The sequence below is a fragment of the Dendropsophus ebraccatus genome, chromosome 10 (assembly GCF_027789765.1).
Source record: "Dendropsophus ebraccatus isolate aDenEbr1 chromosome 10, aDenEbr1.pat, whole genome shotgun sequence".
Lineage (NCBI taxonomy): Eukaryota > Metazoa > Chordata > Amphibia > Anura > Hylidae > Dendropsophus > Dendropsophus ebraccatus.
In genome coordinates, this window is record NC_091463.1 from 14,642,805 (window position 1) to 14,660,232 (window position 17,428).

A 17,428-nucleotide genomic window follows, 5' to 3' on the forward strand; every position below is an offset into this window, starting at 1 on the left:
ACACTGGGTCTCTTACACACTGCAGTACATAAGGGGTTAAGCAGAAGGACACAGGACCCGGGCCCCCTGCTGCATGGGCCCCATAGCAGCTGCCTACCCTGCCTCTATGGTAGCTACGCCACTGTACTTGTATATGGTAGCCTAAATGTACAACTAGTGGGATGGCTGATGCATTGTTCATTCTGAACTTTAATAACAAGCCAGTGAAGAATGAGGGAGAGGGGAGACATCTTTATAATACCCCATGTAGCTGCTGTAATTACACTGGAGAGCCACAGTGTTATTAGCATTTCTGATACTGCAATGTACTGTCACCCCAGCCACCGCCCAACCCCCTACCGCAATGCTCTATTGAGTTTATAAGTGGTTAAATCATGTATGTGAAATCATTCTAGACCAAAGGCGTAAACAGGAAACATAGCAGCAAGCAGCGTTCTGGCAACATACAAAGTTTTATGCTGGTTTAGAAGTGATGGGAGTGAGCGATAATAGCGACCTGACAGAGCCTTACAGTAGCAGCTCTGAAAGCAAAGGTAATGGCTCCACCAGACCCAAAATATAAATATATTACAACACTAACCAGGTGCGACAGCTATTTTCTCTCCTTACACTACCACTTCATTGTACTGATCACTTATTTTGTGTGTCTGTATATATTTATGTTGTCTTATACCTTGTATCTTTTGCTTTAGCTCATTAAATGGGCACTGTCATTACCAATAAATAGTGTTAAATCAGCAGGGGAGGTGACATACTACGTCTTAGCAACTTACTTCGTTCATTTTTGCCTGTTTTCTATATGAAACACAATGATATACATTTGGCCACTAGGTGTCTCACTCACAGGAAAGCTGCAGTCCAGGCTCCATCACTAAGGCCATTTGGTCTTTAGTAACAGCAAAAAAAAGACCAAATGCAGGAAGTGATGTCAGTTGGCCCAGTGAGGATGAATGCTGATTGGCCAGTAGCCATGCACTGCTGCAGATAAGTAGACTAATAAAAAGTCTCCGCCCACCGTCTCAGAGTAAAATGCAGATACATGAACAGCACAATGGGGCACTAAACAGGCCCCTGGAGCAACATCATTCAAATCAAAATGGAGAGCATACATAATGTAAGCGTTAACTATATGTTGGCTGTTTTTGTCATGACAGGTACACTTTAAGGACACAGCTAATTTTCATGTTTGCTGCTAAGAACCGTAACTCTTTTATATCTCTATCTACAGAGTCCTGTGAGGGCTTATTTTGCAGAACCAATAGTATTTTTTAATGACACTCGTATATGTACTTAAAATTATGTATAAATATCTGTGTGGGGTGAAATTGGGAAAAAGAGCTGTTTGGCAACTTTGTGTGTGTGTGTGTGTATTTTATGACATTTACTGTACAGTAAAATCTTTATTCTTCACATTCGTACAATGCACAATTTTTATAGTTTTTATATAACTTTTTTAATTTTTTCATCCACAAAGCTGTGTTAGGACAATTTTTTGGCACAGTCGTCTGTATTTTTTTTTTATTTTTAGGGATAGATGTATTTGCCTTATTCAGACTTATGGTCCTTTTACACGCAGCAATAAATCGCTCATTTGATCGTTTGGGATTTTGAAGCAACGATTTGGTTTTTATGCCGATCAGCCATTATAGTTAGAAAAAATATCGTTTTTATGATCTCTTTAAGATCGTTTAAAGGGCTTGTCCAGCGAAAATCTTTTTCATTCAAATCAACTATTGCCAGAAAGTTATATAGATTTGTAATTTACTTCTATTAAAAAAAAATCAAGTCTTCCCATACTTATTAGCTGCTGTATGTCCGGCAGGAAGTGTTGTTTTTTTCAGTCTGACACAGTGCTCTCTGCTGACATCTTTGGCCGAGACAGGAACTCTCAAGAGAAAGAGAGGCTTTCTATGGAAATCCCTATAGTGCTCTGGACAGTTCCTGCCTCAGCCAGAGGTGGCAGCAGAGAGCGCTGTGAACACTACAGAATAAAGATAACATATCAGTTTTATTGAATAATTTTAGTTAATAATTTAGTGAATAATGAAGGGGCAAATCCCTTAATAGATGCAGAACTATTTCGTCCCAGAAATCTTTTTTTTTCTGTTTTGCGGTATGTTTTATGATAAAATGCAAAAAGTAAGCCCTCATATAGCTCATTATGTGGAAAAATATAATAATGTGAGGAGTTACAAATTTTCCAAAAATCTTGTACGGAGGAGGGGTTAATTTAGAATACTATAGGACGGTGCCCACTAGGTGTACATACCCTTCATGTATTCATCTTATTGGGTTTCAGTTGGTTTCTTCACTCTTTTGCTTAACAGCATAAATGAAACTCTCCTTCATCTATTTTATACCAACAATACAAATGTTTCGGCAGACAGACGAGAACATGGAAATGATTCATACAAGTCTTATGTACCAAAAAAATTTGAAAGTCAAATATGACATATATATGATGCATTGTGAGCTGTACATTGAGGGGAGTGTTTGCAGTTCTATACTGGTATACATGACCAAACCTGTCCATACGGCAATGTATGCCGCATACTTCTACAAGGTGTAGTCCTCTGCACTCATTGCCAATATATTTATATTGAAGAAGGAAGTTACAAGACTTCCAAGTAAGGCTATGTTCACACGTCGTATGAGACCGGCCATTCCGTGACCCCGGCCGGGTCACGGAACGGCCGGATCATCTCGGAGCCGCTCGCTTCACTGTGTGAACTGACAGGGCTTTCTGCGTCGGGAATTCACTGAATTCTGGCCGCAGAAAACTGAATTCCGGCGCCGCATGGGATCCCGGCCAGAGCGCATACGATGTGTGTACGCTCCAGCCGGGATCCCATTGAAAATAGGGCTATGTTCCACCCCTGAAAACTACGGCCGTAGTTGTGCGGCGAGAACTACGGCCGTAGTTTTACGTAGTGTGAACATAGCCTAAGTTACAGAACACTTTTAAGGTTGTACATGTGACATAAAATATTATAAATTGTAAGAGATATATATATAAACACACATACACCACTGTAAAGCTGGCCACATTAAATAAAAAAAAAAAAAAGTATTACATACTGCCAACATAATATGCTGCGAATACTAGCCGTATAGTAGTAACAAAATACCAATAACTAATGCTCCCCGTATACTAGCAGCAGAATACCAATAAAAACGCCTCAGAACACCTCAACGGTTTCACTACTAATTTTGCACCAAGGTGGATTGGGTGCTGAGAGGGTTAATGTAAAGGTTTTGATCTTGCCGGATGTACACAATACTCACAATCTATTGTTCTCTGTTATCCGCCATCATCACGGCCTACGATCTATAGACATGCAAACACCTGAACAGTCTGGGAGTGCTTTATGGCTTTGTGTTATAGCAATGTTGTCCATAGCAACCAATCACAGCTCAGCTTATACTTTACCAGAGCAACCATAGAAATGAAAGCTGAGCTCTGATTGGTTGTGATGGACAACAAGGAGACTCTTACTCTACAACACGCCATTCAATCATCCCCTTAGGCCTCAAATTTGATAAGTAAGTACAGCAGGGGTCTGGGAAGGTTTCTGTAAGTCCTGACCTTGCTGGGTGTGTACAGCACTTACTTATCATGGTTCTCTGCTACCAGCCATTATTACAGCCCCATTATTAGGCAATAAGTACATTTGGTGTCCATAGGGATCCTGACCTTGTTGGAGACATACTGCCAAGTGGTGTTGTTCTCTGTTATCAGCCATTATTACAGCCTTTCCGCATATACAAGTTTATATGGCACCCACTCTCTGTTGTCCTATGTTGTAAATCTCAATGATCCAATGCTTCTGATATGGTGGGTTTTTAAATATTTTAAGTTTTTTTCTGCAGTAGCAGGTAGTCCGCTTTGCAGTGAAGACGTTGCCCATAGCAACCAGATTATTACTCTTAATAGGGGGCTTGGGAATATATGGAAAAATCTTTGGGGCATATGGTAAGGGGGTGTACACCTTCAAACAGGTGCAAACAATGCACACATTTATGAAGTTGCTTTTCAATGGTCCATAACCCGACCCATGATGTACAATTACGGTCTAGGTCGGGTGAAGAAGTAAAGGGAATGCTCAGGAGCCGAGCCCACAACGTAGTCAGCGTCTGGCAGCGGCTCTTTGTAGACAGCTTCCGTCAGTAAGAACATTGGAGTAATCACTGAGGTCTGTAAAGAGGCCACAAAAATAGTAATCGCAGCATCTAAAGAGTTTTGACAGCTGTGATTGGTGTTCAGTAGGCCTCATTGGTAACCCACAATCACAGGCAGACTAATAGATCAATGCACTGTATATGCATTGCATTGATCTATACAAGCAATCACATGGACATGTGGAATATGTTTAGCATGGACGTTTTAAGGCACAGGAAAATGATTTCTTACAAATTTGCGTCATTGCATTTTTCCCCCCTGCGAATATTTTTTCTGCCTTTGTAGAACGTTATATGGTAAAATAAAGGCTGCCAGTAAACAGTATAACTCGTCCTGCAAAGAATAGGCGTCATTGTCAGCTTAAAAAAATATAAAATCTTTATGGGTCCTAGAGCGTGGGAAGGAAAAAAACATAAGCCAAATATCGAAATCTATATTGTATTGGTTGGTACTGTAAGAAAGCTATGTAAATTAGCATTGTGTGAATATGGTTAAAGGGGTTGTCCAGGATTAGACAAACATGGCCACTCAGTCCTCAGTTTGGGTGAGGTTTTGTAACTCAGTTCTATTGAAGTGAATGGACAACCTGAAGACAGGGGTGGTGCTGTTTTTGCAAGAAATTAGTTGTGTTTTTTTCAGGTACGTCTCTTGAACTTCAGAAAGGGGTCTAGCACCCTGCAACGTGTTGTTTTGAGACCTCGAGTATATACTATGATCATCTTCTTAGCGATAGTCTGCTAATTCATGTCCGATTAGCGCCACTGGTGCTCTTCTGATCTTTGGGTCACTCCGAAGCTCCATACACCTTCTACAGTTCTAACTCCGGATGACCCCTTTATAAAAGCACAGGGTGGTAAGTGGCTGGGTTGGAGGCCCACAAAACCTGGTGGCCATCTCTGGTTGTGTTGATTATATGATTTATGACTTGCATTACAAATTTTCATTTTCTAGTTCAGTGTCAAAAATTCATTGGCCTATCTGTGGTCCATTACAAGTGGCAATGGCGGATTAACTAGGCCACAGGCCGCTCTCAGCATCCAGTCTTCTCTGTCAACTGGAAGTTACCCCTACACCACGTTATACCACTAGTGAAATACAAGTATTTCCTGAAATGTCAGGAAAACCACCAAAATTTCCTGTAACTCACTGGTAACCGCTATCTTCTCTTCTCCATCTCGCTTAAAGCGACTTCTACTGATGATTGCAGAATCGTGTTGAAATGTCTCTGTCTGGATTGTGCAGCAACTCAAATAAACTCAGAGCCCAGATCAGACACCTAAATTAATGCGAATTACAGACCATACCCCTAATGTCAGACCACAGATCAGACCGTAAACCAGGCTCATTTGCTTACCCCCCCCCCCCCCCCTCAGGTCCTGACAAGTGGGATGGTGTCAGAGCCTAGAACCTCATCTCTAGACAAGCAGGACGAAATTCTTTATCTGGATTATTCCATAAACTATGAAGTTGTTGTTAACTCAGATCACTAAATATAGACTGTTCCTGTTCACTTCCACCATGTGTGGTCTATGATCACCAATCGTTTGGTGTAATAGCCAAAATCAGCCAACATGCATGATCGTTTGTTGAATCACAAAGATCACGACAGCGATGGTCTGCTGCCCGTTGCTCTGAGTAATAGGAGCGGTGGCAGCAGATCTAAGGATTGCTGGTCAGCCCCTCCCCGCGGCCCGCTCATTCACTGCCTGTGTGTGTAATAGCACAGACAGCGAGCGGGGAATGAGCAGGAAGCAAGCGCTGACCTGATAGATCAGCGCTCGCCTCCTCCTATACATCGTGCTGTGTGTAATACCAGTTACCGGGAAGAGTGAAGGGCTGCACTCGGCAAATTTGAATATAAAGCAATTGTCGGTGCCGTGACCTCATAAGGTGAGCGGAACCCTAACACTATTTGTTACTGCAGTTGCCCACTACGTGCACCTTCAAGTGTTTTTCACCATGTCTGCATACAAATGGTAAGGGTTAACACACACAATATAAGTGGTGTCCCACCACAGTGTTGCTGTTAGTTACACCCTTTGCGAAAGCCTTTTTGTATAAAAGTGTTGATGTATTAGTGTTAAAGTTTCGCCACAAGATGTCGCTCTTGTAAGTATATGCACTTGGTTGATGCACAGCTGTAGAACTGAAAGGGTTATTGTTTGTTTGCATGTCACATGGATCTGTAGACTAATGAGCGTGTTTTCTTCTTCTATCCTATCATTTCTCTCTTTACTTTTTCTATATGCACTCTTCACCTATACACAGCACACCTTACAGGGGCTGTAGATAAGTAGTCACATGGATAGAGGAAGTGTAGAGATCTTTTGTCACTAGACTCTGTGGAGGAAGGTCACAAGTTAGAACTCTCCCTACAGCGGTCCAGTTGGGCCCTGGCCCTCTGCCAGGTCCCCAGTCTCAGTGTGCAGCCTAGGCATATGAAGCTAACAGATTCTTCTTCAGTAACGCTACTCCGCACTATGCAGTGTTAAACCCTTCACTAGAGACGACAAGTCAGAATCATCTCAACCCACGCAATGGACAAGGAGAGTCACAGTGCAGGACAGTATCCACAAAGCAGAAGGCTAAGAAATGATCCGTATAGAGCAAAGTTGCTAGAAGCCTATGAGCTTATGGACAGAGAACCCTTAGCATTGCACTCATCCCAGGTAGCAAGGTCTGGGGCTTGTGTCACCCACTAGAACGGGTCCCCCGACACTGGTAGGGCAATAGGTGGTGTGAAGACCCAAGAGTCAAAACACAGGCACAAGTATTCTCTCTTTCTTCTCAAGTATTCTTCTACCTCATCCTCCAACATTCCGGCAGAGCACAGTACTACTTGGGTTGGGTCTCTCCCAACATCCTCCTCTCTACTTTTCTGATTCTCTACTCTCAGCACGCTACTCAGTCCACACGACTGTACTGCTTTTTATGCACTCACTGCAGATCTGGATCCTAACTCATCAAGTGTCTTATTGAGTGTGAATGTCAATGCAAAGTTGTGTGACCTGCTGCACACAAGTATTCTCCAAGTAAAGCAGATCTTATTTATGATAAAGAGACTCTGTGGTTCCTCACTCCGCACCAACACAGTATACATACATCCCTTGGGACATTTCCCCTTTATGTGGGTGGCAGTACCAATAGTCAAGGTGGGTCACTTCTCCACTCCAGACCACCATGATAACAGCCCAAGGGACCCCGCAACAACACGGCAGGTCACTGACCACAGGGAAACAAGGTACAAACGGCCCTTTAAAATAAAAGCAGGTGTGCCACCATACCTGTGTGCCCAATCAGCACTGGTGTCACGACATAACATCTCTGACGCTCTGCCATCTGGCAAGTGACCGGCCGTCCTATCTCCATACAACTGAGGGTGGGCACCACATATACATATGCAGAATGTCACATAAAATCGAAAAAAAAAGAAAAACCCGACATGAATAAAGTAAATGAAAGACTGGTACATTGCGACAGAACGAGGGCCCACGAGGGCTTCCAATTTACAGGGCGGATAACTCATCAGACCTGCTACATCCTATCATAGGGACAGGAAACATCTGTGGGAACTGTCGGTGACAAGGTTGTGCAACTACATTACCCAGCCTGCCCACAAGTGTCCACCAAGACCATCTGCACTGCTGTCCTTCACATTCTACGTACAGTTCACATTTTCTCCACAGTCTCTCTATTGCAATGGATTTTGTTCTGGTTTTGGATGAGGATTAGTCCTTTATAGGTGTCCTGGCTACGGGATGCATGTTCCTGGCTGAGAACATGTCAGTAAGTGACTTGTCGTCTGTTTTCTGTGACGCAGACATAAGGATATTTCACGAAAACTAGAAAAAAATAGAGCGTGTGAAAAGAACAGGGAAAAAAAAGATGCTGTTTTGGAAGATTAGCAGAACAGTTACTAACCACACCCCAGGAGTATAAGGAGAGCGAGCTCTCAGTGCTGGGTTGTTGTGCTCACGCTGGAGTAAGGTGGGGCGGAGAGGCAGCGTGATGCTGTCCCTAATATATTTATATATAAATACAGAGAAGGACATTAGCCGTCTTATCGGAGACATTTGTCAACCTGTAGAAACTAAGAGGACGGGCAGCTGCTAGGAGGATGTAGAAATGGCGAGCGTACAGTCTGCTGGAGGTGAGCACTCTCTTCTCCTTTACTATTCTATGTTTGCAGGTGGAGCCCTTCTGTGTTAGATGGATTATGGGGGTCATTCACTTACCTGGTAGATCATGGCTGATCACTTTGCTGCTGTTGAGATACTACAGCAGAACAGTGTTACCTCAACACCCACGAGTCTGGGATTATAGCGTTCCCTACTAGACAAAACCTTAACCCCTTGTGATACAGCAATACTCGGACTTTACAGAGTTTACTGTGCAGTATGAAGATATGTTAAAGTGTTTGTGTTATTAGTAAAAACTTTTGACATGTGAATGTTAGGTCGCACTGATACCCAGTACTGAGACTTGCTGCGATCATTAGTTATAGCTGGGTGAAGCACGTGGTCACAGGCTTCACTCCCCTGCCGACCGCCCAATCTGACAGGAGATGAGCTGCTGTATAAGTCTATGAAGCCTGACTGCTGTAGTCAGTCGGATCTGGTGACCAGCAGGGGAGCGAAGCTTGAGTCCTCGTGTTTCACCACGCTGAGATACTTGCAATTATATATCAGGAGACCTGGTGCGATCAAAAACGTTGGCATGCGTGGACAACACAGCTAAGGCTTTATTCTTTGGCTCAGTATGACCACAGCACAAGTTGGTAAAAAATTGCATTTTTTTGCGGGGTGAACGGTAGTTTTTATTGGTACGGTTTGGTGGTATGGGAATTTTTGACCTCCACTTTATTTTAGGGGGTGAGGTTATTTATTTTTATTTCCTTCCTGTTTTTATCATGTGGGATATATAACATTATATTATGTAGTAGACATTAGTAGTAGTAGACATATTTTAGTACAGACATTTATAAAATTAGAATTTTATATTTCATTCTCTATATTTCTTATATTGTTAGTGGGAAAAACTTTTTTTTTTTCTTTTTCAACTTTTAAGAATAGTTTTTACTTTAAGGGGGACTATCAGCAGGTTAGACGAATCTAACCCACTCATAGCTCCCTAATGCGCACGGGGCACCGAGGATGAAGGGATGTCTCTTACCTTCATCCTTGCCACCATTCCCAGGCAGTTCTTATGTAATCCTCTGTCTGGTGCGCAATAAGGAGCTATCGACAGGTTAAATTCGTCTAACCTGATGATAATTCCCCTTTAACTTTTTGTGAAGCCTTGTTGTACTTGTTAAACTCCACTGGGGTATTTGATGACTAGGGAGTGTGGTCACTGGTACATTACACTGCAGTCATTCTGTATGGCAGTGTGTTACATCTCATACATTACAGATAAGTAGCGCAGCAGATTTGGGGGCCTTCACTGGTCTCCCAGCTGCCATCTTAAGGGTTCGTGCACACTAAAGAGGCAGAATTTACAAGTGGAGTCCGCTTTAAATTCTGCCTATCCTATTGATTCAACTAAAGTGTGTGCACAGGTCCAAAATCAGTACTTTTTTTTTTCTTTTTGCTAATATGTTGCTTTAGTCTGGATATATTTTATTTTATTATATTATAATATAACTTCATTATTATATATTATATTTTAACATAACTTCATAAGAATAAAGAAAATTTTTTTTCGTGTCTACTCAACTACCATAGAGTGGTAGCAGTAAGGGACAACATGAGTTCCATGGGGTTTCCGTGTTAGGAGCTGCAAGGCCCTGAAGTTCCCAGACCCTCCTCTGATGAAGCGCTGATGCCCCCCCCATATTGCTATCTCATATCACTGTACTAGAGTTACTAGCAGAGCGAGCGGTCATAGCAATCAGCACTGGCTGTGGAGAGATCGCCGTGCTGTGCTATAGTGACGGGCAACCTCCCTCCCAAGGTCCTGTATATACACAGTGGGAAGGGGAGGCCAGCTCTGTATCAATAGCGCTGTGCAGCCCTGCAGTTCCCAACACAAACATTGGTGGTGGCAGAGAGGCCCCTGATGCCCCTTACTGTAGCCACTCAATGAAAGTTGAGTAGTACCAAAAAAACCTATACATTTATTTTAGTCAAGTTATATTACAAAGTAATATAAACTAAATAAAGTAATGTAATAATAATTACATCTCCATAGTACCCCTTTAACCTCTCTGCACAAATGGGGGACAGAGCTCTGCCACATCCCCCTTCGAATCACCCAGATATTATACTCGCTATTGACCATGGCATCTAAGGGGTTAAGCAGCCGAGATCAGAGCTCAGTTGAGCTGGTAAATGGAGTAATGCAGGTGTCCTGGAAACCCTCCCTATGATGTTCTGGGTTCTTATCATTGTAGACAATACAAGTAATCCCCTGTAATAACCTGGCACCCCTTGCCCTCCGGCTCAAAAAAAAAAAAAATCTAAGCATCTAAAACAACAGAGTGACTTTAGCAGCCGTGCACCAATTTTAGCACCACTGAACAGTAATAATAGCCCTATTTCACGGAACGATTATCGTTCATAGACTCGCTCCAACGACCGCTCCTTAACGAGCACTTCACGATTTTTTTAAGCGAACGTGAACGATATCTGTAGTGTAACGATTTTTTTGCGGTCGTTACTTCGTTACAAACGTGGGAAAATGTAGGTAGACATTTCAAGAACGACTGAAAGATTTTTTATTCAACGAAAAGATTAGCGAATTATTGTTGAAAGACCAACGATTTTTTTCGACATGTTGAAAAAAAATAGTGAACGACTCAACGACGATTTTGCTGTTGTCGTTCGCTCATTTACAGCTATTCCACAGAACGAATATCGTTAACGAGCGGTCATTTGAACGATTTTATGAACGATAATCGTTTGAAAAAGTTCTATGTAATAGGGCCTTAAGACACCCACCCCCCGGCCCACCTCCTCCATGTCACACTCATCTTTGCTTCCATGTGATGCAGTCAGCTGTATTTACAGTGTGTATCATGTGGATTTCATTTAGGCATAAGATGTTTATTTCTGGTGAGGAGAAGTGTCTGATACTCCTTAAGGATCAGAGGTGAGGACACAGGAGTCTATAACCAGCCAGGCATATACTGAAAATAACTTTTCTGCAGGTTCTTAAAGGTGTTTAAGCGAGTGGCTGCAAGACCTGACACAGACCATGCACACAATTCTAATCCCGGTCAACCCTAACACACGGCACATGAGTTCACGGGAACACCACACACACACATATAGTTAACTCCCGACATACGATGGCTATCTATTCAACTTACGATGGCCCAAGTCATCAGCCAATCAGCACAAACCTTCTGACTCTCATGCAGCCAATCAGCTTCAATGTAAATAGTGTATGTAGCTATATAGTAGTAGCTGCAGCAGCAGCAGCAACAACTGTGTTGTACAGTGGAGACAATTTTAACTGTAAGGATCCCTGTAGTGGAGTGGACCACTAACAGAATGTATCCACAAGATAGGTGGTCTAATCATGGGGACCACCACCGCTCAAGAAAACAGCAGTCCACTAGTGCCCCATGATGATGGAGGAGGAGTACACCTGCATGGCCACTGCTACACTCATTGCCAATGGCACCAATAGTCGAGAAGTAAGTCCTGGAGACCATGAATGGGGCAGTAGCCATGCAGTGCTACCACTACCACTCCACTCATTGCCAATGTCACCAATGGAAATAGTCGAGAAGTAAGTCCTGGAGACAATGAATGGGGCAGTAGCCATGCAGTGCTACCACTACCACTCCACTCATTGCCAATGTCACCAATGGAAATAGTCGAGAAGTAAGTCCTGGAGACAATAAATGGGGTAGCAGTTATGCAGTGCTACCACTACCACTCCACTCATTGCCAATGGCACCAATGGAAATAGTCAAGAATTAAGTCCTGGAGACAATGAATGGGGCAGTAGCCATGCAGTACTACCACTCCACTCATAAGGTGGTATTAGGCCAGAGCTATCTTTACTAGCCACAACTACTATCACTCTGTCACCTTTTTCTTGTACTCCAGACCAGGGTCGGACACAGACTATACAAGGTCTCCATGAAGGATAGCGTAAGGGCCCCTATCTTTCCAATTGCTAGTTTAACTACAGTAAGGAGTCCACTTCCTTCATGGCTCCAACTGATCCACTGATGAACGCCTATGCACTGGTAGAAGTGAGCCATAGAGAGAAGACCTAGCTGTAGACCTATCCATGCATGGTCTATTATACGACAAGTCATACCGGATGTCATGTTATCCATATGATATTTTCTGTCGATGCCCAAGACTTGGGTCCACCATAAAGTAAAATTACGTTCCCTGAAAGATTATTTTTATAAAATCTGTATAAATCTTAATAGTCTTCAGGTCCAATAATTTATTGAAACTCAGGGTTACACATTCGGCATTGATGTTGAGCCTTGGACGTTTGCAGCTAGATATGGAAGACAAGTCTGCAAACATTCTGCAATAAGACAAGAAAGAACACACATGAACCCCCTGTTCTGTATAGAAACACAATGTGACTGTCTGCATTTGCTGAGGAGCCACGAGTGGATTTACCTGAGGGATTGTATTTCTTTCCATGGCATTTACCCAGGCAGACATACTTCTAGTCTGGCCGCCAGCATTGTTTGCACAAATGTCAAAGAACGGTAGGTGTTATTTTTAGGATACACTACACCATAGTATAAAGATCAGAGAAATGAGCTTTATGTATTCAACAACCACAATTACACTGTGTTATATACTGTATGCTGCAAACGAAGCACATCCCAGCACAGTGCACTCCCCCCCAGTTACACAACTCGCAGGGATTACATATCAAATTGTGGTTCAGGAGGTACGGAACCTACATCCACTGTTCTCCAGGCATCAATGGGTTAACAAAAACTCTAAAAAAGACTGTGGAATCTTTAGAGCATGCGCAAAAAAACCCCAAAAAACAAAAGTGCAGTGTGTACAAAAATAGACAAAAGGAACATGACATAAAACAAGCAAAACTGTTATCAAATAAAAGGGAGAAATAATAGAAAGATCCTGAAGGGGCATTCTGGCACAGAAAGGGTTTTATATAAAAAATATACAGTGTAACAACAATAACCAACACGTCATACTTACCCACTCGGGTCCCCTGCAGCTCCCTTTATGTTGTCAGATGATCTGATGAAGCGCGCATGCGCGCGAAATGGCCGTCATGTGTGGTTTACATGTAGGTTTTTTGCGTCTGCTGTCTCAAGACATGTAACTACGTATGATTTTATCCATGCTGAAAAAAAAGTGCCCTCAACTTTCTGCTACATTTGCTCCTGTCATCTCATCTACTGCTCACCTCCTCACCGCACTGACCGGCTTCATCTTCACCAGAAGTGGCCTGAACTACGCTGCCTTCTTCTCCTGGCAGTGTAGTCCAGACCACTTCCGGTGAGCGTGTGTAGCTGGTCAGCCCAGGGAGTAGGTGAGTAGTAGATGAGATAACAGGAGAGCCCATCATGCCCTTCTGTCATCTCTGTGGCTGGGTGGGGGGATCCGTGCCAGGCGGCGGTGGGGGCTCCGGCTAAGGGATCCGTGTGGCGATCCTCATTCGAATCGTGGCAAGGATAGTCTGAATGAGCCCTAAGTGTTTGCCTTCTTTACAAGCCTTAGAACATGACTGGGGGTTTAATAGTCAAGCCAGATTGTCTCCCAAAAGGGAGAGTTACAGATAAATCGTAGACAGATAATCTTCATAGTAAGTCTGTGAAACCGTCCTGCAGTGAGACAGAGATAGCAGTGAGTGAAATGCTCAGCCGTCTGCTTCTCAGGGCTCATGTCTCTGTAACACAGCAAAGTTTGATGTGCCTTTTGGCCGTACCCCCTCAGAGCTCTTTCCTGTACCTGACAATATTTCATGCTCAGGAAGTAAACAAAATATCTACTCAAATCTATAAAAGAGTTATATAAACTTACAATATACTGAATATAGAGTACAATTACATCAATGTGCAATTAGGCCAGGCACAAGTGATGGTAACAGAAGAATTTTACCGCTACTCCAGAGTGGCTGAGATGTTGCTGCCGTAAGCCACGTTCACACAATATATTTTTGCAGAAAACAATGGCCGTTTTTACGGTTGCAACAACACCCGTTGTTTATTGACACTGATCATTTACATTGAAGTGTAAGGAACAATGGCCGTAGTGTATACGGGGAACGGCAGCGTACAAAATAGGCTGTACTCACAATGTAAAGTATGGCTCCCAGCAGCACTTTACACTGTGGTTTATGGTAAATTGGTATGCCTGAATGTGCCCGCATTCCAATTAAGATCAAATGATGTTCATTTGGTCGATACTGACACGGCCAGGTCAAACAGCCGATGTTAACAGTATGTAAACATGGCTTTAAAGTGGAACTATCAGCAGGTTAGAAGAATCTAACCTGCTGATATGCACAGGAGACGCCGAGGATGAAGATATGTCTTTTACGTTTATCTTCGTCGCTGTTCCTGTGCACTTAATAGTTTACTACACGATGCGGTAAGACCATTAGGAGCACTGTCCACCCCATAGCACCAATCCATCCCTGGCCAGGCCTCCCCTTCTACTGATAATCAATGGAGCGGGCTAGATGGTCGCTATGGGGGTCTTACCGGACCAAGGAGTAAATGACTAAGTGCACGGGAAAGGCTCCGAGGAGGAAGGTAAGAGACATATCCTCATCGTCTCCTGCACAAAAGGGGACATATCAGCAGGTTAGATTTGTCTGTTGATAGTTCCCCTTTAAATGTTACATAATGAGAGATGTATTTCGGCTAATAAGCGGAAATCTGTAAACCACAATGAAATAGACAAACTATTGTACAATATACTGCTGGCAGGTAGGAAACTACACAAAAAAAAAGGAAGAAAAAGATGTAAATGCTACAATGAAGTTTTATAAGAGCTTTCAAAACTTTAGTTTCATTTTTAAGAAAAACCATTAAAAGGCAACAGAGGTAAAACCAAGAAAGGATGAGCAGAGGACACTGTCTACATTAAGCCGTAAGAAGGGGGAGATCCTTTGATTGCTGACCACCTCCTAGGCTTAGGGCCTTTGCACACTATGGAAATCACTCAAGACAACTTGCCGCTGATTCCGTCTCTCGATAAGCCCCCAACACCCGCCTCCCATGCTCCCGCGTGACTCTCCACCCATCCCATAGACTCCTCTATGCTTGTGCAGATTCAGCCGCCTGCCCAAAGAATTGACATGTCACTTGTTTGGGCGGACGATAGAGTCCACCTGACCATAGAATGGAGCCTATGGGACAGGCGGAACTTCAAGTGGGAGCACTACGGAGGGGATGTGTCGGGTTAAGGGGGCGAGATACAGAATTGGCGGCAAGTTATCCACGTGAATTCCTTAGTGTGCAAGTGTTCTTTAAGTACTACGGAATACACACAGGGACTTCAAGCAGAGTCCGCCGGGTGGCCACTGCTTAAGGTTCTGCCCATCCCAAAGACACAATGATATTCGCCATGTCAATCGACATGCCAGTTCTTTGGGTAGATGGCGGAATACACTGGCAAATATCACTGAGTCTATGGGAGAGGCAGGACGCTCGGTGGAATCAGCTTGAAGCCCCCGCCTATTTCGTAGTGTGCACGTACCTTATAATAGAGCTGATCTCCAGTAGACAGTCAAATTCAGTACTGATCGGGTGAGTGAAGTGTTCTGCCATGCACTTGACCTGAATATATCCAACAGTCAGGGGGGGGGGGGCTCAGCACTAAGACAACAGGTGTTCAAAACTTCTGACATTTTTTATGCAAAGATGAAGAAATCCAACAGCACCTGGGATGGTGTAAATCTTCAAGAGATTTATTAACTCTCCAACACACATATATATATGAGCTGTAAGGGTCTTTATCATGCACAGGCGGGCGGATCGAAACGTAGCTACAGTAGTGTGTTTGGATGGTTAATAATTATTGGATGTCTTTGACGTTACGAAGTCTTTCCCTGGGATTGTCGGCCATCTGGCGTGCATCCACATTCTGCTTGGGATTCTATTTTTGTGCTCTTGGACTCTTTCCACTAGTCATGTCTGTGCGACATGTCAGAGGTTTACTTACATGAGAGGACTTGCTGCTGGCTTTCTCCACAGATTGCTGGGAATCAGAGTAGCAGGACACTATGGTCAGCTCAAAAGTTTTACTAGACTACTAGAACTTTTTACTAGTCTTAATCCAGGTAGGTGAAAGGAAGGAAGCTGGAGGCCAGGTAGGTGAAAGGAAGGAAGCTGGAGGCCAGGTAGGTGAAAGGAAGGAAGCTGGAGGTCAGGTAGGTGAAAGGAAGGAAGCTGGAGGCCAGGTAGGTGAAAGGAAGGAAGCTGGAGGCCAGGTAGGTGAAAGGAAGGAAGCTGGAGGCCAGGTAGGTGAAAGGAAGGAAGCTGGAGGCCAAGTAGGTGAAAGGAAGGAAGCTGGAGGCCAGGTAGGTGAAAGGAAGGAAGCTGGAGGCCAGGTAGGTGAAAGGAAGGAAGCTGGAGGCCAGGTAGGTGAAAGGAAGGAAGCTGGAGGCCCGGTAGGTGAAAGGAAGGAAGCTGGAGGCCAGGTAGGTGAAAGGAAGGAAGCTGGAGGCCAGGTAGGTGAAAGGAAGGAAGCTGGAGGCCAGGTAGGTGAAAGGAAGGAAGCTGGAGGCCAGGTAGGTGAAAGGAAGGAAGCTGGAGGCCAGGTAGGTGAAAGGAAGGAAGCTGGAGGCCAGGTAGGTGAAAGGAAGGAAGCTGGAGGCCAGGTAGGCTGCTCTTATACTGTGCAGTTTTGTTGCAGTTTTTGCAGCAGCAGTCAGAACATGGGGGGAGATTTATCAAACATGGTGTAAAGTGAAACTGGCCCAGTTGCCCCTAGCAACCAATCAGATTCCACCTTTCATTTTCCAAAGAGTCTGTGAGGAATGAAAGGTGGAATCTGATTGGTTGCTAGGGGCGACTGAGCCAGTTTCACTTTACACCATGTTTGATAAATCTCCCCCAATGTGTGTATCCTAATGAATATATATATATATGTACTCCTCCTCCTCCTCACACTCCTGATATGGATGTATAAAGATGTATAAAGAGAAGTAGCATCTCTATCTTATATTATGTACTTCACAGGTGTTAAACCTGCGACCCTCTAGGTGTTGCAAACCTACAATTCCCATCATGCCTTACATTCATCTAATGCATTAGGATCCACGCCTGGTTTTGACTTCAAA

General features: G+C 43.6%; 1 protein-coding gene across 8 annotated transcripts in view; it reads left to right on the forward strand.

The window, feature by feature from the left end:
• LOC138766342 (uncharacterized) overlaps window positions 1–17,428 on the forward strand; it is a 113,371-nt gene that overhangs the window by 9,306 nt on the left and 86,637 nt on the right. For 3 of the 8 annotated variants that reach the window (XM_069943892.1, XM_069943883.1, XM_069943893.1), the window contains exon 1: window positions 8,081–8,330. The exons of 1 other annotated variant lie outside the window; for it this stretch is intronic. The gene's annotated coding sequence lies outside the window, so the exon portion shown is untranslated. Of the gene's footprint in view, window positions 1–3,525; window positions 3,544–7,946; window positions 7,967–8,080; window positions 8,331–17,428 lie in introns of those variants that run through there. 4 more of the 8 variants (XM_069943895.1, XM_069943897.1, XM_069943887.1 and 1 more) reach the window with 3 other exon arrangements.